Source organism: Xiphias gladius, chromosome 17 (assembly GCF_016859285.1).
Source record: "Xiphias gladius isolate SHS-SW01 ecotype Sanya breed wild chromosome 17, ASM1685928v1, whole genome shotgun sequence".
In the NCBI taxonomy this organism is placed as follows: Eukaryota; Metazoa; Chordata; class Actinopteri; order Istiophoriformes; family Xiphiidae; genus Xiphias; species Xiphias gladius.
The window spans coordinates 5,757,377-5,781,351 of NC_053416.1; the positions used below are offsets into that span (position 1 = coordinate 5,757,377).

General features: G+C 42.2%; 1 long non-coding RNA gene across 1 annotated transcript; it reads right to left on the reverse strand.

Annotated features, from left to right (window-relative positions):
• Positions 1-2,380: 2,380 nt before the first annotated feature.
• LOC120803128 lies at positions 2,381-4,908 on the reverse strand. Its single transcript, XR_005709294.1, has 3 exons — positions 4,823-4,908; positions 2,879-2,948; positions 2,381-2,810 (listed from the first exon to the last, which is right to left on the reverse strand). It is a non-coding gene; the product is annotated as an uncharacterized LOC120803128 (long non-coding RNA).
• Positions 4,909-23,975: the final 19,067 nt, after the last annotated feature.

Consider the following 23,975-nt stretch of genomic DNA (forward strand, 5'->3'; position numbering starts at 1 on the left):
ATAGTGGAAAAGCGGCAAAAGCAAGTACGCTCAAAACTCAAAAGCCAGTGTGCAAACTGTTTTTTCCACAGTACCAGGAAATGGAGGAGCTCCTCACGTCGGGAAAACATTCAAACTAATTCTGAAGGGTGGGTAAAGAGCATCAGGGAAAATCAAAAATTAATATCAAATTTTTTTGAAAACCGTTTTGCTGTCTCTTTATTACATTTAATCGGCAGTGAATTTAGCTGCAGTTTGACTGACTTCGTGTAAAAAAGCATAAAACTTTAATGCACATTGATATCTTATATACTTCCTGCAAAAAACAGTCAACTACAAAGATTAGTATGTAGCACACGTATATAATTAATGTAGTATGGAACTGAAACACAGGGATAGCCTTGTTAATATTTTTCCAGAAATAGCCATTTAATTTAATTGCCTCTCAGTAGGAGTGGAAAGAGTGCTGCTCCTTAGACGTTATGTAGCAGTATTAAACTACAGAAATCAAACAGCCTGTCACTTCCTGTAGCGTTAACGGCAGAATAAAGCATCACTAAAGCAGACAACTCTGCGTTGCTAAGCAACACCGCGGTTGTTGACGTTCTCCTTCAGCACAGTTTGCTACAGCAGTCGTGGATTTGCTGCTGTTCTCATCTGTCTGAACGTTTTTCCGCGAGTCTTGTCCTGCACAGTCTGCTCTAGGTTCAACTTCTCTGCTCCTTCATTCTCAGGGCAACAACAACAACAAAAAAAGAAAGACACCCACAGCCAGTCCACCGAGCCTCTCCGGTCTCGCTGGCGTCGAGCTCTGGAGTCAAAACGGGGATTAACGGTCAAAAAACTTTTACCCCGTCACGTGACCTCACACCTGCCAGCAGAAATGATCCTCATTACCCTGCTATCCAGAAAAATGATACCGTAGACCAGCACAGTAGCCGAGTCCTTTGCCACGCTGTGTATCGCGGCAGAGCGTTGCAGCCCTTGTGCCTGAATCTGCCTGCTGTGAAGGGATCATTCCTCCTATAGGTCTTTAGGTAGCATTTGGTTTTTCCACAGGTCAGTTAATGCAAGTTCCTTGTCTATCTCTTGCTGATCAGCTGTGAAGACGCTGGTAGAATGACAGTTGCCGTAGCAAACGAGGTCTTAAAGTTATCATGGACCGAGACTCCAGTCTATGGGGGGGGGTGGTCATAACACAGGAGCCCTTCAGCTCAGGGACAGACTGTCTTCCCTTGAGAAGCCTCATACAACGTGACTTAGGTGAATGTAATTCGTTGTTCAGGATTTCTGACCCGATAGAATCTTCACACATGTATCTAGAGGTAATGTGGCCCATGGAGAATATCCTTATTTTGACATGCAGTAAGTGTTATGTGAGTTTAGTTTAGTTTAAATATGCCCGGCGAGGAAGACGACCTTCAGAACTGTGTGGCATTACACAGTGTTACCTTGTAGTTGTGTGGCGTCTCTGTTCTCCTCGATCGAGCCTCAATACCGCCTTCTGCTTAGGACATCTGTGCTTCCTCAAACTCCTTCCATCAGCTCACAAGATTTCCATCACCCCTGCCTGCGATTGGGCTTTTGAGCTATGCTTTTTTTTTTCCTTTTACTGCTGTTGACCTGCCTCTGACAGCATTACATTTAGGATGTATTTGATCCTGTCAGACGACACCATGGTGCAGACTTTGGCAGTGAGCGTGTCACAGCTGTCGAGGAAGTCTGACAGGTATTGCACTTTCCTGTCCCACTGGCTGTTATCATCAAAGATGATTGGGACCCACCATTCCTCAAAAGTAAAGCCGGGCTGCTACTCAACAGGGACAATGGCCTGAAAAGCTTGAACTGAATAAACTCAAATCTTAATAATGACGCAATCCTGCCTCCTTTTCTGGGACAAGGCCACAGTGATGGGAAAAAAAAAAAAGTTCTATCCTAACTACATTTCCTTGACTTTAATGGAAAACGTCATGAAGTCAAGGAAAGTTGTGAAATAGAATTCAAAAGGACTCAGCAAAAGACAATCGCGGTACTAAGAGAATCTGATAGACTGAAACTAGACAACATCATTATGCGACGGCGGATGTTATTGACGTTGTTCACTTTAAATGTCGCTGCAGCAAGGAACTGGGGGACGACATCATCTCCTGTCCTTCCATGAAGGATGGTCCAGTGTACCCTATGCTAAAGGAGATACGAAACGAAGCACTGAAGCACCTTTCATTGGCATTTAGAGAATCTGGCCAGCTCCGTACCGTGGCTGCCACTTCCGGGTCTTTGCACTCAGTCGGGAAAAGGATTATTTGACCGCAGCCCTTGTCTCTAAAATACCTATCTCCCGGCCAGCCCACTCCGTAGGCTCCAGCGACAGTAAGAGAGCAGAGTTCCCCCAACTGTGGCTTGCTCTCCACAGTGGACAAGTGTGGCTCTAACACTCGTCATTGTGACCCGCTTTAATCCATGCCCAGTTTGTGGCATGCCACAAAGGGATTCGCCCGACAGCCGTGTGAGCCACACTATCAGACTTGTAGAGCGCTGGAACCCTCCTGATCACCTTTGATGGCGAGGCAGGTGTTTTAAAATGTCCTGTCTGGATAATGCTTGGAATTGGTTCATTCAAGTTGTAAAACACGGGTGATATTGTCCCGATGCTTACAATTGTGTAAAGGCTTCCCACGACTTAGGTCCGGAATATTTAAAATGTTGTGCAGAGGCCTAATTAATATTACGTTACTCCAGGCCCGGTCACGTATCCCAGTGATTCTTCAATGTCGACGAAGGGTATGGTTGCTCTTCAAACCTTGATAATTCATTCTCAATGTACTGCAGATCTGTGGAAATATTTGCTGATTACACTCTAAAATGAATTATCTGAAACATATACATTCTGTAGACTTACCTTTTGCAAGGACCCACTTTCAGCGACTTATTGGCCCACTTGTCACTATAAGTCTGCATGTTACCGAAATCTGCACATTTTGAAATAGAAAAACAAAACAAAACAAGAAAACTGAAAAATATAAGTAAATGAACTTAAATATGACCGATTTCTATTATCGTTTACTTATATCAGGAGATGTTCTCATTGGTAGAATAAATGATACTATGGCTTACAAGCACATTCAATTGGTTTACAAAGTACATGCAATCATTTTCATTACACAGAAAAAGGGAAATACGGACATAATATCAACAGAGTTGTACCACCTTTTTCGCAATTGGGCAAGCTGCATTCAGCCCCCCCCCCCAATTTCGGTCCATTTGATAAGCAACCATATCTTCCTCAGTGCTAAATGCGTTCCATGAGTGTCCCTTACACCTTCCAGTGGTGTTCAGCCACGGCAACCTCTCCTGTGACCACCGCCTCTTCTCAAAAAGCTCATGGACCCGATGCAAGGCAGAAATCCATGGGTCAAGATTTGCATTTATCTCTTAAGTCATTCTTAATGCCTGGTCTCCTCTTAATTGCTAAATGCAGCGTGTACAAGAGGTTGTCACCTGTACAAGAGTTTGTCATGGACACTGTTTGCTGTCCTATGTTTCTCTTTTTTCTCCGATGTGGACAGCGTCCCTTTTGTTCTTGTGGTGCTGGACATGAGCCGGTTGTTGTTTCACCTTTATCGTCCGTCAATGCCTTTGGACGTGTACTTTTTTTTTTGTCTTTCGTTACTTTCTGTCAATTTGAAACTGTGACTTAAAGAGTCTCTGGATTCTCTGGGATAATCTAGTCCAGATTTGACAAGTCTAGGTATAGCGGTTTATAATCTAGACCTGCTCCAATGTGGCCAGGATGTGAAAAAAAAAAAAAAAAAGCAGTGAAATCTCCCCTTTGTTGCATTTTCACAAATAGAATAAAAGGTTTCACACATTAGAAAGTGGGTGTCGTCACTCGGTCAGTGAATGTAAACATTTAGAACATGTATTTGGACCGTGAGCCGAGAGCTCTGCCCACCAGTGGCCACAAACACACCAGCAGCGTCTTCTCTGGTGCACCGGTCGATTTACTCTTCGCCTCTTGACTTTTTCCACAGTTGACCTCATCCTGTGACTTTTCTTTTTACTCTATAACGACCGCAACGTGAAATGTTGTGAAGTACAATACCTGAGATTTAAAAAAAACAAAACACTTAGGAGTAAAATTACTGATATTTAAAAATAATAAAGTGCAAAACAGAGCAACGGCTTTGTTAAAAGTAATGAGAGTATTCTAACTTGTTACTTCCACCCCTGCCTCTCAGCATAGTCATGGTCATTGGTACTGGTCCACCTCTCCTGTGTAACCACACATGTAAGGCATATGTTAAGTTGCCTCTATCTATGTAGCTCTTCTACCCAAAGCGCCTCTCATTCATTCATGCACTGAATGTGTGCAGTGCAGGGATGTTCATGTGTTACCCCCCCCCCATATATATATATATACCAGGTGAGGACCTCTAAGTGTATTGAGTATTTCAAATATTTTGAGTTTTTGAGTTTTTGAGTGTGGGGTGCTGGACACCTTTCATGCCACAAGAGCGCAGGGCACACATCACATGCGTCGCAGCCCATGGCAGAAACACAGGGGGAAAGGACCCAAATGCAGATGCCAGAGGCAGAGCTAATAAGTTCAGTGAATTCATTTACAAAAATGAACAAAGGCTTACAGGATGGTGAGGCTGGCAAGGGTCAGAAAGCAGAAAATGCAAGCCAAATAGGCAAACAAACCCAGTAGTACACAGGCAGGAATCCAAACTCCAATAAACACGCAAAAGGTCAAAACGCAGGCAGGCAGAAACAAAGACCCAAGACTCTAAGCAGACAGCAAACACAACAAAGCATTCTGGCGAGGAACAAAGGAACAGACCTGATTGCTGTATTTAGCGCAAAGTGGATTGAGTAATGAATGAAGGCGCAGGTGGGGAGAGCTCAGGTGACTGCAGGGCTGATTAGACTCGGGATGGGTGGGGCAGTGGGGTGATAAGAGAAGGAGGGGAAAGTCCGAGGGCATCTGGTGGACGGATGGAAAATGGCAGGTCAAGGGGAGATGAAGGAGATGAAGGGTAGAACACGGTTTGGGAGAAGTGAGCCGGGGCTAGAGACAGGGGCCGAGGGGACCTGGGAAGCAGATTGTGACAACATGCCAGGATAGTGGAAATTTAACAACATGCATCATTATCCTCCCAAAATATTGAGCTGTTGGATACATAAAGCGGACAACTGATGAAATCAGTGCTTTTATTTAACTTACTGTGATAATTGTGTTGATGCCACGTGTGTCTTATTTTTTCTTACGGAAAATAGACAAAGATCTACCGACACGTGGCATGTGCTGTACGTTGTATAACAACAGAGGCAGATATAAGAAATGGAGACGACGATATCCAAATCAAAATGTATGACAGTCATTAACAGGTGCTAAAAGTCGCGTGACTTAACCAAACTGCAGCAGAGAGTCTCTCCAGAGCCCACAGGCAGCCAGGAGTCAGGAGTGATATCCAAAGGTTAACAAGCACCGAGTGTACTCTCTGACTCCGGTACATGACTGCGGACAAGAGGGGCGGAGGATCGAACCAGCAACCTCGCCGTTAATGGGTCACATCTGCCTCCTGAGCCACAGCTCACTTAGGGAGAAACGATACATGCACATACTGGACGTGATGCAGGTGAGAAAAGCTGGTATATGCGTGGAATGAAGACTCTCTCAGCCCGTGGCATGAGCAGTTTGAGACAAATCTGTGATTTTGGGCAATATAGGTAAAATTGACTCTCGGATGCCCTGTTGGTTTCTCATCATCCCCTGCATTTCTGGCGATGTAGTTGCTCAAGCCGTGTTTGCTGCCCTTTGCGGTCAGTGCGTGTGTGTTTTACAGCTGAAGTCTGGGGCCTTTATTGTCCAAACGCACTAGTAACCACGGGTGTCGTCAAACCCACCGGGACTGAAACCTCAAGGATTGTAACTCTAAATTAATGTACAATTACGGTTGTTCCAGTTTGGTCGATAACAATTATATTTTCAGGATGTATTGTCAGTTGAGTTTAGAGTGTCTGCATTTTAAGCGCACCATTTAACATTTTCTTCTCCTTTAAACAAAACAATGACGAAGACTCCATTAAGCCCCGCTGCAATGACTCCTCTGCTGATTTTGTTTAATTTAAGTAAATGCCACGTGTTGGTGCATGCATCACTCCATTCTCACAAGAGACACTTCACTTAAGAGGTACAAGAGTCACACAAAGAAAGTAAAAAAAAAGGCAAACAAAGACAAGCCACAGCTTTCAACAAAGGTCTTTAGATGAAATAGACTAATTTTGCTGTCATTGTGGCCCTCTCCCAGTTTTACAGAGTGAAAGTTAGAGGCTTCTTTTGGTTAGATCTGTAATCACTATCCAATCTGCCTGGAGGAGAGAAAGAAATTTAATTTGACAAGGAGGTAATGAACCCGTGCAGCCATTATCTTATATAACCCATTTGAGAGACTGGTTGAGCACTGATGAAAATTCTATTAAACATAGCTGGCTGATTTCTCTATTTTGTTCAGTGGCAGAAAGGCCTTTTTTAACCTTGCCAATTTACTTTGAACTCTCAGAGTTGCCAAGGATCATTATATCAAGGAGCTTCAAACAGTCACCCGTAAATGATTCAAAGGCAACAACTCCAGACTTTGTGCTAATAACCTCTGTGATGCATACACAAGACACCTAGGCAAGTGCAGGAAATACTTTACTTTTAGTTTCTCTCTGGAGTTTGAGTCAGAGCGGGATTCTGGTCTTAGATACAACTTTTCTGGTCTCAGAACTTTCGTGTTTTTCGAATCTGTTTTGGTTCAGACTTGTCTGGGGCTCAATTAAATGCTGACTTAACTTTTCCTTACTCTCCAGTCAGCTTAAATGATACATTTTCTCCCTTTTAGAGTATTTTTCTCCATACCACAGACAGTTTGGTTATTAAGTGTGGCACGCAAAAAGAATGACATAAATTATTTGGCGTCCACAGCACACAGTGGATGCACCATAAAGAGAAAAGTAGGAGTTCTCGTACAGAGGCCAGGATGTGCCAATCTAGGCAGCAAATGTAATAAAATTGCCGATTTTCTGGATCGGTGATGTCCGTTCACATCCAGTACGTCAACATGTGATCACGTGCCGCAATGCCCTGCGTGCGTGCGGCCTTTTGATGTGTGTCTTATGCTGCTGGTGCGATTACGTGTAGTGCACAAGACACAGTGAATGCACTTTCCTCAAATGTCAGCAACAACTGGATGCAGCAAAGTTTATCGGAAGTTTAAACACACAGAGGAAGATCAGCATCTCGGTTCATCTCATATGACGTAGATTTATTAAATTATTACCCTTGAAAATTAATGTATACCATTCATCATTGGCAATTTTTCTTGACTTGAAACGGGTGCATGTATACTCTGATTCTGGCCTTATAAGATCAGACTTGTAACTACATAGTAATGTAAAATTCTGTGTCTTATTCGATATACATTTGGTAGGACTCATTTTATATAAATTCTTGTTAAAGTAAGACTGTGATACATTGGTGGCATCTCATTTGTCTTTCTTGTCTTACTTGGGCGGACACCAAAAAGAGATGCAAGAAAAAGAAAAAAAAAAAAGGTGATGCGTGGAAGGAGGATTTAAGGAAACACATTTGATGAAGAAACATCATTATCCGAATCAGCGTCAAAGACACAGCTGGATCATCTGCCGCCGGCCTCTGAACTCGCTCTGTAGCGTATGTTTGCATAAAGTGTGTGTGTTTACGCGGATAAGGTGATGTCCAAACAGTGAGAGCACACAGCGCTGTTGGTGCTATTAGTTTTAATTCACGTCCTCCTATGTGACAAAACAGAATGTGAAACATTTGCCTCTGCAATGTTGTCCCCTATAATAAACAACCTTCCAAGCATACAGACCTGTGCAAGAAACGCGATCTTCGTCATCAACGAAGCTTTTCAGTATGGAGTTTTAATGAATTTGTGCAGAACTATTTTATTGTTTTACTTTGCTAAATCACGTTTTTTTAAGAGGGTTCAGGGGAGGTTGTAGAAGTTGCCCACACCCTGAAATTTCAACCTTACAGAGAGCGAATAAGTATTGTATTTCCCAAAATGTCAAACTGTTCCTTTATATTTTCATTTCGCGCCATCATCGGGTCAAAATTACAATTTGTTCAATACTTCGCTCCGTGACCAAATACCAGCTAAACTAATGACATTCCCGTCAGGACTTTGTGTTCAGTGCTAATTAGCAAGTTTTAGGATGCTATCAGGCTAAACTAAGACGGGGAACATGGCAAACGCTGTACGGGCTTAATATCAGAATTTTAGCATTCAGCGAGTACAGCCTCACTGAGCCAGTAGCGTGGCTGTAGACTCCCATTTAAATAAGGAAAATATTTCATGACCCAAATTGAAACCGATGCTAGACTGGTGAAAAAAAAAAGTGTAAGATTATCTTTTTTGCTTGTGTAAAAAAAAAAAATTCAGCATTAAGGCATCACAATTTCTGTTTGAAATGTAAAGAGGAGTCATGCATATGGGAACAAGTAAGAAGCTGCTGTCTGAATCAACTGAACAATACTGCAAACTTCCAGAGACAGAATTCCAGTATTCATGACACCAACCAACTAAAGCACAAATATGATGTTTGTGAAGAAGTTTTGATCTACTCGCTTGGCTGCTCAACCTGTCTAAACCCAAGATTAGACCTTGGCTAGGGGCCTCACAGCATGAATGTTCAAATTATGATATGGTAAAATCTGAAGCCATGTGTGCTCCATTTAATATTTATCAGCTCCTGAGTGCATGTCAGTATTTATTTGTTCCTTGCCTCCCTGTATATTCATGACATGAATAATGCTGTGTATGTTAATCAGATGGCAGACCAAGAGCAAAGTTTCAAAGCATCCTTCTGGAAAATCAATCATCTGCATGGCCTCCTTAGCACCAACCAACTCTGCTGCTCCCCAGACAAGATCACAGCTGAGGAGCGTACCGTCTCCTTTTCACATATTGCTGGACTTAGCGCGGGCACTGATTAGCAGCATCCCTCCCCCCCTGATAGGTGATTTGTGCTTGATTTTAATGAACTACTTTGCATTGGTGAGCCCCTCTCTCCTCCCTGTATACTCGGCTCTACTTGCTCTCATGCAGTCTGGCAAACCAGGGCAGAGCTCCTGTGGAAAAGGGAAAAAAAAAAAAAAAAAAAAAAAAAAAAATTCAGTCAACACATCTATCAGTAAGCAGCCGGCCAGGCGCACTCTGAGCCAAGACAGAAATATTGACAAAATGTCTGCTAGCCATCTTATTATCTCGCCCAGGGTTGCAGTTGGCAAAATAGCACATGCTAGAAGCAGCAGTGACGGCGGCGGTGGTGGGGGCGCGTGTGTGTGTGTGTGTGTGTCTTGTGTTCTTCGGGTAGAAGTAAGCCAATGTTTGTAGAGCTTGCAACCCTGACACCCTGTTGTTGTACTGCTGAACTTTGAGTGCTGTGCCATCATCTGTGGTATTAGTGTGTCTGGCTGTGACAGTAAGCTCGAAGCAGATACCAAATGAGAACAAATCTGATAATGAGAGATTCCCACACCGCGTCTCTACCCTCGGTATGAATTGACGGCACATCGCTGTGGCAACATGACCCAGACACCAGTTGCTCAGGTGAGACTATGTCCAGCTGGAATCACCGCCTCGCGCTTGTGCGCCTCCGCCAGCCAGTCAAGTTGCAATTTCCGTCCATGTCTGTCCAGGCTCATATAATATATGTCCATAAGATTTGGAGGGAATTTAATAAAGAATTTAATAAAAGGTATTAAGTGTATTTTATCATAATAACCAACGAATTCAGATCAGTTCATAAATCGCACTCACGAGAATGGGACCGACGGACCGACGGACCGAGCTGCCGCTGGTGCGGAGGCATAAAAAATTTAATGAAATGGGCATAATGTCATTTTTAAAGGATGGAGCAAAGGAGACGAGACCAGAAACAGGAGTTAGTCTGACACTGGGGATACCGCAGGGCAGTGGAAAGTAAATGCCACTTTTATCTTAAAGTTAACTTTGGTTTATCACAACCTGGCCCGTAGTTTTGTGGCCGTGGCTCTCGTGTAACCTCTTTCAAAATGTGCGTGCGTTTTGATTCGTCACCATCCGTGTACGGCAGCTTTCTTGACTCCGTGCGTTATGATTGACAGGGAGACAAGCCCGTCAGCTCAATGAGTGGCTAATCGGTGCTTTAGTGTTACTGTCACCTTCAAGTGAATCTAAAGTGAGTATTGGCTAAAGTCGGGGCCAGTCAGAAAGTAACTTTACCAGAAAAAAATGTGAAAGCACAGAGATATTACAATGACTTTTTTAGATGTAGATATACTGCAGATTGTACAGTTGTTACTATGCAGCACTTGAGAGATCTCCGCAGACCACGCAGATCTTTATGCCAATGCACACCTAGTTATCGGCTCCACAAAATTCAGCTGGTCACACACATTTGTGCGAAACGATCCGCCAGAGCAGCTCGGGCTGACTCAGCATGGCTAGGCCACTGTTACCGCCGACTCATGTCACACTGACTCATGTCACACTGACTCGTGTCACACTGACTCAGGGATGGAGCCAAATTCGATGTTGCTTTGGGGGTGGGCGGCACATTCAGGGACAACGGGTTGTGCACTGCACTGTGCGTCTATTGTATGTCACACGTGGTATGATATAATAAGTCATTGCTCCCACAATGGCTCGCTTCACTTCCTGTATCAGAATATGTGCGCATGTGCACATGAGTGGTCACATTTTGCTATACTTTCTAAAGTAAAACCTGTTCAGACCAGTCTGGGGGTGTATGGTTACAGCAGGCCGTGATCTGACTGGCTTCAGCTGACAAACATTTAAATGATGTGCTTGTAATTTAAATCTTAACTTGAACTATGGATGATTTCCACACAGTTTTGTCATTCCGAAGGTAATAAAAAAATATATATATATTCCCTCAACATGTGAAGATGCCTGTGGCTTCCTCCTTAGAGTTAGAAGTTGTGACTGTTTCTCGGCGCGCGGTGTTCTCATTTTGGCTGTCAATGGAAGCATCAGGGCGTGCTATTTCATCACTGGCCTGTTCGCAAAATGCAGGGAGGGCTGACTTTGTGTTGCCCTCTCGCAGTGACCCTGGGCTAGCAGGAAGTTGCGGCAGAGATGACCTTCATACTAAAAGAACTTCCTCGGGCTACAACTGAATGGGCGGCATTGTTATTCAAAGCTTCTAACATAAAATGTTTTCTTCTTCCTCCTCGACACCCTGCACGTTATTTTCATAAAAATAAAATAGAGGCCGGAACAGGTCAAACCAACATCCAAACAATGAAAGGGTGGGGTGTGCAAAGGTCCAAAAGGAGCAGAGGGTGAAATAGCCAAAGCTAAAGGAAAATGACTGAAAAGTGTTTTTTGCTGAGGAGTAACAATGAGAGTTTTATTCAAGAGTGCGCCCCACACACAAACTGGCTCGGTAATTGAAAAGGTAGCAGCTAAGTTCAAAGGCTGCTTACTGGCTGAATGGATGAAAATGTTCGTCAAAGAATGAGATGCACAAACTGTTTGTGAGTAGAACCTTCAAAATAAATAGCAATTAAAATTTAAAAAAAGATGGAGACAAACGGGCATAAAGAGCCCAACATTACTGGTTTAAGGAACTGCAGTCCTCGTCAGTCTGCTGTGATGTTTGCTGCCTGGCTTTGGAAAAATATCACTTTTTTACTTGAACCAGAAGCAAAGTTTTGCATCAGTGCATCTGTCACAGTCAGCAGAAGCTGCGGCAGTGGTGCCAAATCGAACTTCCCGTCCTGCCGACGGAGTTAGGAAATGCAACGGTCAGCTTCATTCTTGTTTCGTTTACCCGACACACCCAAGGTACACGTAAATATTTTTCCACAAGGCTCTTCCAGTCCGTTTGCTACTGATTTTATATTTTTTCACATCCTTGCCTTTTTTAATTACTGCTCTTGTAAACCTCGGAGACCGTCTAATACTCATTCCCGCTGCTTTCCTCCGCAGAGGTGCCCATTTTCAAACTGTCAACTCCTCGTCCTTTGAACCCAGATGAGGCTCTGGTGACTTTGAAGGCAGTGGCGGGTAAGAGAGACGGAGGAAACGAACACACAGTAAAAAAAAAGATTGGAATCTACAGTTGGTTTTAGGACAGCAGAGGGAAGCAGCATTAATTAGGGGAGATGTGACCTAAATGCTTCTCAGAACTCGCTATTTCCTCTGGACAATAGTCACTTGAGATGTCTTTCTGCATTTTGGGAAGCTGCCAAACACTGTGGGCATAGTTGAAAGAATAAGGGGCCTGTTTAAGTTACCTGAACAATGCTCAAACACTGTCCAAACACTGCATGGTGCTGCTGAGAGCCGAGAAGTCAGTACATCGAACAAATGCAATAAGATGAAAAGCTACTGATTCCTTATGGTTTGTTGCGGCAGCTACAGTAAGACGATACAGCAGGGAAGGAAATGATATAAAAGCTGCTTCCGAACATCACTACTAAAAAGAACAATAACACAAAAACAGATTATAAACAGTTGATAGATTGTGTATATAAACTGCAGCTGTAACTTGGAACATAAAAATGATATTTTTTAGAATAAAATGGAGTGAATGCATGGAGTCATAGCTTAATAGCATATACTGTATAATATACAAAATTGCAAGAATGTATAAAAATGCAGATAGAGATTTTCAGCTGATGAAGGGCTGACTGAGTTTCTTGATTTTTTTTCATAACAGCAGAGTTTAATCTTGTGTGTTGTGGAAGAATGCTGTAATTTATACTGTATACCGAGGGCAGGTTTGTGGGGCACCATCAACAAGACTATCGGATGGAAGTGAAATAAAAACCCAACAACAACCGGATAGCAAACATTTTGATTTTGATGATGTTCCTCCTTTTCGGGTCCATTCATTGAACACCTATGACACTGAGTCTGACTTGCCAATCCAAAGCTGCACTTGATGATGCATCTTTTTAGCCGCGCTAGCAGCGTGGCTCTAGGGGGGCCATCGCCAGTGAGTCGTTCTAGCACTTCGGCAGATTCTGAATTCATCTTCTCTCTGACTTCCCCTGACTTTTTAATTAGCACCTCTAGGGCCATCAACGGTTGACACTTTTGGTTTTTAGAGAAATGTCTGACAACTATTGGATGGATTTCCAGAAAATGTGATGCAGACGCTCACGTCCCCTCTTGGGATGAAGTGTACTAACTTCACTGATCCCTTAACTTTTCATCTTGTGCCATCATCAGGTCAAAAATACTTTGGGTTATGACTAAATACCAGCAAAACTAATGACATTCCCATCAACCTCAGCTCTACTTTGGTAGCAAATGTCAGCATGCTAACACGCTTAACTAAGATGGCGATCATGGTAATCATTACCTGCTAAACATCATCCTGTTAGTATTCGGCACGTTATCTCTAGGTTAACTACATTGCCACAGTCCAGTGACTGCACTCTACGTGATAGCCTTATTAGCCTAAATGGATTATAAATAAACATTAAAAGGTAGTATCTGGGTTATGGAAACACCCCCCAAACGTCCACCCACCGACGTTTAGTAGTCCGGCCCTCCCACCGCCGCAGTAAATAATGAATGAATCATGGAAGGCTATTGATGTAGCGCTTTTCTCTTTATGAAAGTAAGACTGGGGATTGTCCGACCAATGAGAATTTTGGTCGGACGAGAGCATATGGACCAACCAATTGACCAGTCACCCGGGAGAGCCCCAGTTATGTAATCATGTCCAAATACTACAAAGTTATGGCAGAGGTTTGACACGTACCAATCTGTTCTTCTTAATGAGACTGATAAGATTAATACTGCACATCTGTAACTGTTTACATTAATATCAAATACGTCTTTTTATTGAAGACTTTGAGGAAAAGCCCTTGTTCGATACCTAAAATATTACCAGACAAAAATCATTCAAAATGATATCAAGCAATTTCTCTTTTATTTACAGTAGACATGCTTTATTAAATGTATTTCTCCTTTCAGCTCCTAATTGTGCATTTTTTACTATCATCTAATTGTAACTGTTAAAGACTCTTTTATAGACTCTTTTTTAAAAGTCTGTTAGGTCATATACAGTATAAGGATTCACTTTCTTCTGGTGTACAAGACTTTACACGGTATATCGCGCACCACACCACATCACTGTGTACGATACAGTAACATATCCCATTACAGACTGGAATCTGGAATCGCCAGTGACTCTATTTTCTTTAGAGTGTGGGAGGACCCCAAGACAAACACAGGGAAAACATAGAGACTGCACACACAGAGGCAACACTGCTAACAGTGAGACGTAACTGCAGCTGATGAACAATTAAAGTCAGAAACAGAAATGCTGCTCTCATAGCAGCAAGGCAGTGGGTATGGTTGTAAGCCTGAAGGCTGGAAAGATGAGCCTGCACCTGGAAAGTTGCCAGATGAAATCCCCAGACTGCCAGAGAGGGTCTGGGAGGAGAAAGTGAATGACTAGTGCTTTTCGTGTTTGTATAGTAGACAATACAAATAAAGCTTAGGATGAATTGGACCTACTGTGAAATTTGATTGGGATGAATGGACCTTGATGTTCTTTCACTCTGTCCCCAATCTCTTTTAATTTACTGGTGTTGTGGAGGATATGGTTCTCATCATTAATCAGCAAGACAAATGAATCCCCTGCTGCCTCGGTGTGAGACAGCGCAGGAAAGGGAGAGAGACAGAGACAGAGAGAGAGAGAGAGGGAGAGAGAGACAGAGAGGAAGCGAGGTGGAAGAAGAAAGGAAGGGGCGGGGTATATAAATCAAGTCTGCTTTGATTAAATCACCTTCATCTAGAGGACATGGCTAATAAGACCCATTAGGTTGATATTCAGGATTCGCATGTACTGCGCTAAATGTCAATAAAAAAAGAGGCTGAATCATTCAAAATGGTTAATTACACCCAGGCTAATAAAAATATTTAAATTCAGTGATACTAATTAGTAGTGTTCAACTCAAATTACAGTCATTTAGAGAGTGAGTAATTATATCACAGAGGTTATGCTTTTTGAGTGGCGTTGGTAAAAGCTATAAGTCACGTAATGAATAAACAAAAGAACATTCAGTGCTGAACAGAGCAGTTGACATGACAATCAATGCATTACTTTGTGGCTGGAGGTTTTGTTAAAGTCAGTAGCCCTGCATTTTAAAGCGGAAACTGACGGTATAGTCAGACCAAATAAGTCTCCTTCAATTTGTCACTCACACCACATTCAACGTCTTCAATGTCAATTCAAGGGTTTTGTCACTGCGATCCTCAAAATACAGCGTTTTCTGTGCAAAGGAGCTGCCGCTGCTTAGCCATTGTTGTGCACTTCCTAATTGGGCCACAGAAGGGCACTCTAGCACCCTGTTTCAAGGCCAGTCTGTTGTGAGCCACAGAGGGTGAGGAGGCACTTTCGATGGAGGTCTAATTGGCAGAAGTTGGGTTGTAACATCTGAACAGTATTTGCATTTCTCATAGATAAGACTGCAGTACAAAACAAGACAAATTCTATATAAAGTCTCCAAAATCTGCAACCCCTTTTGTCCCCCCCCCCTCGATCAGATAAAATACAATGAAGAAAGACGGGATGTCATGCACAGACGTGTTGTACTTTACACCACCCTTGGTTAGCACAATTCTCCTGAGGTTGTTACTCAAAATATCCAGCCCTGTTAATAAAAAGGTCAATATGAGCAAGTATAAACCAGTTTTATACTTATATAGACTAAGAAATACAGCAATAATTTCAAGTAAATCAATTCTGAATGTCACTTTTTTTTAGAAGAACACACATACAATCTGATTTGTGTGTATGAAATAGAAAAAAAAAGCCACTATCATTATTTAAAATCTCTGATAGGAGGATAAACACCTCAACATTTGATTTGACTCAAAACAAAATATTATATATATTATATTTGCAGCACATTATTACCTTTCTGTCGGCACAGTGCCAATATTTCTGGGGGGGCAACAAAAGAATTCAAAAAAAATAAATAAATAAAAAGAACAGTGGGATACATTGATGAAAATGAGATTTGCTCCTAAATAACAGGGAGAATTCTGATAAGCTGGAAATAAGTACTAATGCACAAAAACAAAAAAGAGAAAAGCATCATACAGCCATATTATCCATCCATATCCACGTTATAGAACATTTCTGTTGAACATGGTTCAACAAAGGGGTGGTAATAAATCTTTGGGTAAAAGTTAGAGTTGTTGACCCTCTTGTATTTGTGTTCGAGGATCCATTTAGCTACCCATGCTAATTCCATCTGCTAAAATAAGATTCCTCTTCAATTAATATGGATACAGATCAGCTGAGATACAGCAGCCGACTTTCCTTCACCCAGCTATCAACCCCCACGACAACTTGCCGACAACAAACGTGCTCTTGAAGTAAAGCCTACCTTCGACTTGTGGCTGAGATTTTAAGGGTCTCTTACTCCAGCATCAAAAGCATGGCCTTGGACTTCCTCTCCATACCCTTAACCAACAGGTTGGCTCGGTCATGCCACTCACTCATGACTAAACTATAGCCTTCCATCTACCTCACTGACCTGACCAGTGACCGAGCACCTTTAGCTTTATTTAGAGTTTCGGTGGGTGAGCACATGTACAATCTCACACAACATGCAATGTAATTGCATTCAACTGCCAGATGTACGTAATGATTTGTCCGTGTCACTGCACCCACACTTTCCTGATATAAAAAGGGGGAGAAGACGTTGTCTGCACCGTGCAACGTCACGCAGTACAACACAACACCACCACCACCACTAATTCTGGCCTCAAAAATGACACCTCTCTGACACAGTGTCAACAAATTTTGAATTTTAAGCTTCACAAAGGCAGTATTTGCTGCAGGGCTGTTATACTCACCTGCATTGTCACCCCTTAGTGGTATTTCCTCTCTAATATTTACTCTCCAAGGGAGGGGTGCAGCCTATGTAAAGGAACCGTTGTGATCATTGCTTAAAATAGGTCCAACGTGGCAAGAGCAGTCAGATGAGTCAGGCGGGTTTTAAACAGCCCCAGGTTAGACAAATGAATTTGGAAGACAAAATGAAGGTGAACAGTTAAATTAAGACCCCATCTACCCAATATAAACATCCACCAGAGTGTACAGAGTGACTTCCTGGTAACTTTGACCTACCTGTACTTGCCAGAGTTCTGCATACTTAGGCCAGAGGAAATGGGAAACAGGCCTGAGGTATGGGTGCATCCAGTTTCAGTTGATATAATCTGGCAGACCTGGTGACTTGTTTATAACCCATCTGATGGTCTGACAGCTTGTGCTTCTTGCTCTGTGGGATTTTATTGTCGAAAGGCGACCGTGTTCCCACATTCCAACAATTACTGTCACTTTTGCAAGCTTTTTACGAAACTTGATGCTCGAACCATGTCATCTCAAGCAGTCAAAAAGCAATGTACTGCTTGGGAAAAAAAGTCTAAACAGTTACGTCAGTGTTGGAAAATGCCACGGCTGAGCCCACTGCACTGGTAGGACATGTGTCGTTGGACAACGGATCCCAACAATTATCCCAACCCAAGTTGGGTTGGGAGTTACACCCTAACGGTCGCAAACAGACAACAATTATCCGTCAGCACAAAAATCAGGAACCGCTGTCCACTGCCACATGTTCAACGGTATCTTTAAAACTGTTGCCATCACTCAAGCGAACCTGCACATACGATCTTACCTAATCAAGAGAGAGGAGGACGAACTCTCTGTTGCGCCTCACGGAGACAGTGAACCTGCAGTGAACACAACTGCAGGAATGAGCCAACTGGAGGAATGAGGAAGTGACATCTCACAAGACCAAATCACCAGATGAGGGTGGGAGGTCAATTCGTTGAGATACATTGGCTGACTCATTTATATGTCATATTAACTTTTATTTTTTATATCCTGCCTCCTTCCTCAGCTTGATGCGTAATGTTTATTTCACTTTATATTGTTTGTTTTTGCAAGTCCAGGTCCCATCTTGTGTCCTCTGTGGTGGTTTTCTTCTTTTATGTTTTGTGAATATTTGAAAAAGTGTGTTATGTGTAAATTTGTTTTTGACAGAATAAAACCAAACCAAACCATGCCACCCTTGAAGCCCATTACTATATTAATAAACTAGGTTAATGAAATAGGTAAAGCCAAATTAGATAAGACAAGAATAAGGTCAAGATAACCATAACATCCTTTCATTCATAGTCAGACTGATATATTTATATAAAAAACCCAAGGAAACCAGCACAAACATAGAACACCACTCAGTGTTTTTTGTTGTAAATAACGATAATACAAAATAAAATAAAGATAAAAAAAAAGTCAAAATGACTCACCGAGCACAAATTTTTGTTGAAAACAAAACAATCATAACAAATGCTCAATGGCATAGAGCAATTTTGTGCTGGAGTCAAACAAACAAAATGTCTAGGTGCTGATTTTAACCGGTAAGTGGCTCTGGCTATGATTTCACAAATAACAATGACAGCAACTCAAATCGGTGGGTGCCATGCACTGGTTCGTTTGTAAATCAGAAGGAAACCGGTTATGTGTCAAAGTTTCCCCTTACCTTAACCCGAACCCTAACCTTATCCTAACCCTAACCACTGATGGGGGGGGCGCTACGGGAAGCACATCTGTAACCGGAAGGGAACGCTATCTGACGGGGGAGCAGACTTCGACACAACACCAGATCGCAAAGCGCACATGAAAGCAGAGCGGTGGCGAAGCTGGCGGAGGTCCCGCAACGCGTACACAACGTGGTGCTGAAAACAACATGCCATGTACTCAAATGCTCACTTTCAGATAATCTGCATGATATAAATGTTATGGGGTCAATTTGAAATGATTTTAGGCTACTATGCCAAACGCACGCAAATGCCCACATCGCCACATGTTCCACTGTGGGGGTTTACAGCACTTGCAGTCACTAATTCATTTCTCAATGCATAAAAGTGACTAAAACTTTACATATTCATCAGAAGACTGTGACCAAAATGAACACTGCTTGATACCCTGACCCTGGATTAGATGAGGGGAAAGCGAAACCAATCTCACTAGTTGTTGCGATGGACCAGTGTATCTTTTCTCACCGAGAAATTTTGATGAGGCACACCCTTTCGGTTGCTGTAATCACTTCAGTAAATAAACATGTTCAAAATACCTGGGTGGTTGGTGGCATTGTAATTGCTTACTCACAAGAATAAAGTGCAACAGCTTTGTAAGCACAACTTCATACGATCTTTCCTTTTGCTGTAGGCTTGAGCATGTAGAAAGTCACCGTATTCTGCCACCAGCAGTTTGTTTCAGCTTAACATTCTGCTGCTGGTAGCAGCCACTATCGGCACAGCGCTGTAGCGGTAGTGGTTCGACTGAAATTGTTACATCTAGTCAAACAAATGCTGACAGGCATCTTTTATCTAATCCTCCACGTGGGCAAATGTGTTTCCCAACTTGAGGTGTTCAGCACATGTGTGAGCAAATCTTTATCAACAGATCTTTAAACTGATCCGACTACACTGAATCACCGTAGCCACTGACCCAATCAGCAGCTTTAAGCGGGAGAGCTCCACTCACCAGTGTACGCAGCCTCCCTTGGGTCAGCTGGGAAGAAAAAAAAAAAAAAGAGCCATGTGTAAATCTGTACACTTGGGTTGCAAATCCGGGCGCGCGGATTGCAAAACCGTGGGCAAAGATTTGTATACCAGGAGCACAGATTTAGGCATTTTCTCAGCTGACACTGGGTGGGCTGACTGAGAGCACCATCGTCACCTCAGTAGCGATACACAGCATGTTACTTCCTCGTCAAACAGCTTATTAAAACACAGAAAAAAGGCACAGAAACAGTCATACTCATGCTGTAAGTTATTAGCCATGTGTACAGTGCCTGTATAGGCTAGTTTTGCACTGAACTGAATTTAAATTAGATTAGATTTAATTAAATTTAATTGCCACTCGCACAGGTACAGGGCAGTTCAGGTACATTGGAATTCTTTTGCATGTCTCAGAGTCATCTTTGTAAAAGTACATACTATATATACATGTTGAGTTTAATAATAAAGAAATTATAAAATAATTGCACAAACCAAATACATACTAGATATACATATTAGGTTTAAAAATAAAGAAATGGTAAGATTATTGCTCAGAAATAATAAAATTCTTGAACATAAATGAAGGACAGGGGGGGAGGGGGATGAGGTATTTAAATACAAAAACAGGGTCTGTAAGGTGTGTGAGTTTTTCTGAGTTGTTAAGTGGCCATGGTGTGAATGAGGTGCGGGATGCGGTATTTCCTTCCAACCTTAACATCCCTTGCAACCAGCCTGACAGTGGCTGGAAATTTTTTTTACAGCAACAGCCTGAACGTACCACTGACCCATGGATGGATTACTGAACAGGTCTACCGGGCACAGGCCCAGGGACCCGATGGGTCGGTGGCCCCTGGACCAGAGCCTCTGTATGAAGTTCATATTTCTTGCTGGAAAGTCAGTCAAACGACCACAAAGAGACTCAAAATGAGGAAAACTAGATGCAAAACAACTTAAAAGAGAGCTTTTTAGTTATGATGCTTCACAAAATAACAAGACATTAGTAGTATATAAATATTAGTTCTCGGAGAAAGGCTTGAATACAGATCATTCAGAATTAGTTAGTTTGTGTTTAATGATTGTATGCAAAAATGGTACTTAAAGTATTACTCCGCATACTGGGGACCTGGTGTGATTGAAGACTAAGGACTAGTAGCTGAATTGTTGCGAGTCCTTACAGGTGGCCTCTGGTTCACCTATTGCTGCCAGGCTGTAAAGGTTTCGCTTTGCAGAGCCTCTCCATGGTCTCTGGGTCGGTAACAAGGATTCTTTTTCACAGTGTTCATTAGATCGGGATCAAAAACACTGGAGTTAAACAGTAATGTGGCATCTGCGCATAAGTAATGGATAAATGATGTACTATTCATTTCGGCATGTCGCAGCTTCGGAGCCCACAAGGTTAACACATCAAGACAAGCATGCATCGCTGACCTTTTCATTACACAGACAAAACACCATCACCAAGGACACACACTCTGGCCTTATTAAGTGCAGCCATTTGCTCTTATACAGTCAGTTAAAGTGTAATGAATATGGTTTCATTCTGTTTAAGTTTTTTGAAGATATTGACTAATGAGTCTATGAGAGACCAACTGGCACGCACATAAAACATGAACTCAGAAGTACATTTTCTATGACTGATAGCTTGCCTCAGGTCCCTACTTTCTAATCAATAGCAGTATCACCTTTACTTATTTAAGATGTTGGCTCATTATGTACAGCACTTGAGGTATAATGAGAGCCTGAGGTGAAAATGTAATTAAAAAGATAATATCTTCCCCTACCCAAGTCATCTACTGAATACTGAATATTATAGGTGTGTTAATGTCTAAAGTAAAGCCTGACTCATGAGCATTAAATATGAATGGAGAAAGACATTTTTCTGTGATGGATAGCTCACCTCACGTCAATCCCTTCTACTATGTTGGAATCAATAACACTATCTCCATTTATTTAAGATGTTAGTTAAAAAGGTTCACTGCACTCATCAAGCGGGGGAGAAGAGATTGATTTCCAGAGTATAAACCTTGTCGAATGTATTCAAGCTTTCACGGTGCTCCTCACGGTATTGCTCTTTATTTGTGTTAATTAAGGGCACTTGCCTTATACTGCACGCTCACACTGGGTCATGCATATGATAAAGATTTCATGACATCAGCACTTGCCAGGGTTCACATCGGTCTGAAAAGGGAGCTCCCCTTTTTATTTGTATAAATAGCTCCACTCCTAATGGTCTGAGAAAATGCTATCTACTATAAAAGTTATACCAGCTACATCGTTATATCCAGATGCTCCTTCTTTCTTCAATGTGGCTTCAATTGCTGTGGTCGCCCGGGACTCGCACCTGACTTGAATTAGGTGAAGTCTGTATGTGGACGTTCTTGGGAACATGCTGAACATGACCCGATGGAAACGTACAGTCAGAACTTCACGTTTGTATTCGATGAACCGCCTTCATTGGGAGCCTGTCTTCAGTGTGCGGACGGCATCTGAAAACGCGTTTGGATGTGCATACACTATCCTGAGGCAGTGATGAAGTTGAAAACAATAGAAACAAATTAAACAGTAATTGTAGCATGCGCAAAAGTTTGGGCACCCTACTAGGTCCTAACCCCCCCCCCCTTCAGCAGATATCACAACTTGCAAACACTTTTTGTAGCAGATAAGAGTCTCTCTGTTCTTGATTTCAGAATTTTCAGCCACTCTTACTTATAGATCACTTCAAGTTACAGATATTCTGAGGTTGTCTTGCTGTGTCTTGCAGGCACAGCGTATCTAAGATCTACCCACGGATCAAAGGGCACTGTGAGGGCCATCCAAAAGCTTCCGCCTGTGTTTCTTCGTGGTGTTTCTTCAGTAGTTTATGCTGGATTTTGAGGTCTGCCTTGGATCGTTGACCTGTTGTAGAATCCAGCTCTTTTTCGATTTCAGTTTCTTGACTGACTGCAGGACCTTTGCATACAGAATTTGCTGATATTTACTGGAATCCATTCTTCCCTCTGTCTGTGTATCGTTTCCTGCCATTTCTTAATGACATTTTGGACGGTAGAAATTGCAATCCGGAAGCAGTGTGATAGCTTTTTATAGCCCCCCCTTCTTTCTGGGCACCAGTTAGCTTCATTTTCAGATCCTCAGCCGGTTGCTTAGAAAAGCCCATGGTTGTTGAGGTTTGAGGAGTCCTCAGGACAAATCTTGACCTGCCTTAAAAATCATATCGAGTCAATTAAGGCCCGCAAAGTTAATGATGAATGTTTTACTAGTAGAAGGGTGCCAAAACTTTTGCACATGCCACGATTACTGCTTATTTTTAAGTTCATGATAAAAATATATATAAATATAAATATACTTAAAAAAATAACATTGCATTAACATTTGAAGAAAAAGCTCATTTTCAATGTCTGTTTGCTGCAGGGATTGTATTTGGTTCATTGCACTTCAAAAATCAACAAAACATGTAATTTGCCCAGGGGTGTCCAAACATTTTCATCTAACTGTATATACCACCCCGCTCCTCTGCTTACATTCCTCTTTCTCCCTGTCTGAAACCAACGGATTCAGCTACACAAAGTTAATTGCAGCTGAACCTTTGTAGATGATAGTGTATTTGTGAGGCGTTTCAAAACAGAGACCAACTCATGTGGTCCCTAAAAGGCTGTAATGTTCATTATACATCAAACTGAGGCATTCCAGGCATTCAACTCGAGTCTGCTGCTGCTCTCTAATAACTATTCCTCTCACATCGACATATATTCAATGCACTCTTTGCATCATGGTGGTTAACTTAGGCTGTCAGTGCTCTGCTCTTTTGCTGCCATGACTGTTCCTAACTGCTCACCTGAAAGCTATGCTGAAAGAGGCTCAATTACTTGCTGCTATTGCTGCTGCTGCCCATAAAGCATTTCATAAGGACCCCTAAGTCTATGTTCCCAGGGGAGAGGAAATTATCATCATTAGTCCCCAATCCCTGCTGGGTTGATTTGTTTTTTCTTTTCTTTGCATGGAGTAGTATTAAGTCAAAGTTGGACAACAAATATCAACTCTTAAAATGCTCCCGTAATAATACAATGTGTGAGCTGGCTGACCAAAATTAATGAATTATTTAAATTTAATTTTGAGGCTGAGATCTACACAAGCTCGGACAACCCTGTCGGCTTGAAATTACATGTCTATACAGCTAAACCGCAACAGCAAATACGTTGTGTCGGATTACGGCTGGGTTATATTCAGAGGCAACATATTGAATGAATGAAGCACAAAATTTTTTTTAATGGTAGCAGAGTCGCCAGGAGGTGGTTGGGGTGGGAATCCGCTGTACAAAGCACATGACTGTCACACCAGGGACCGGGATTTGTATCCATG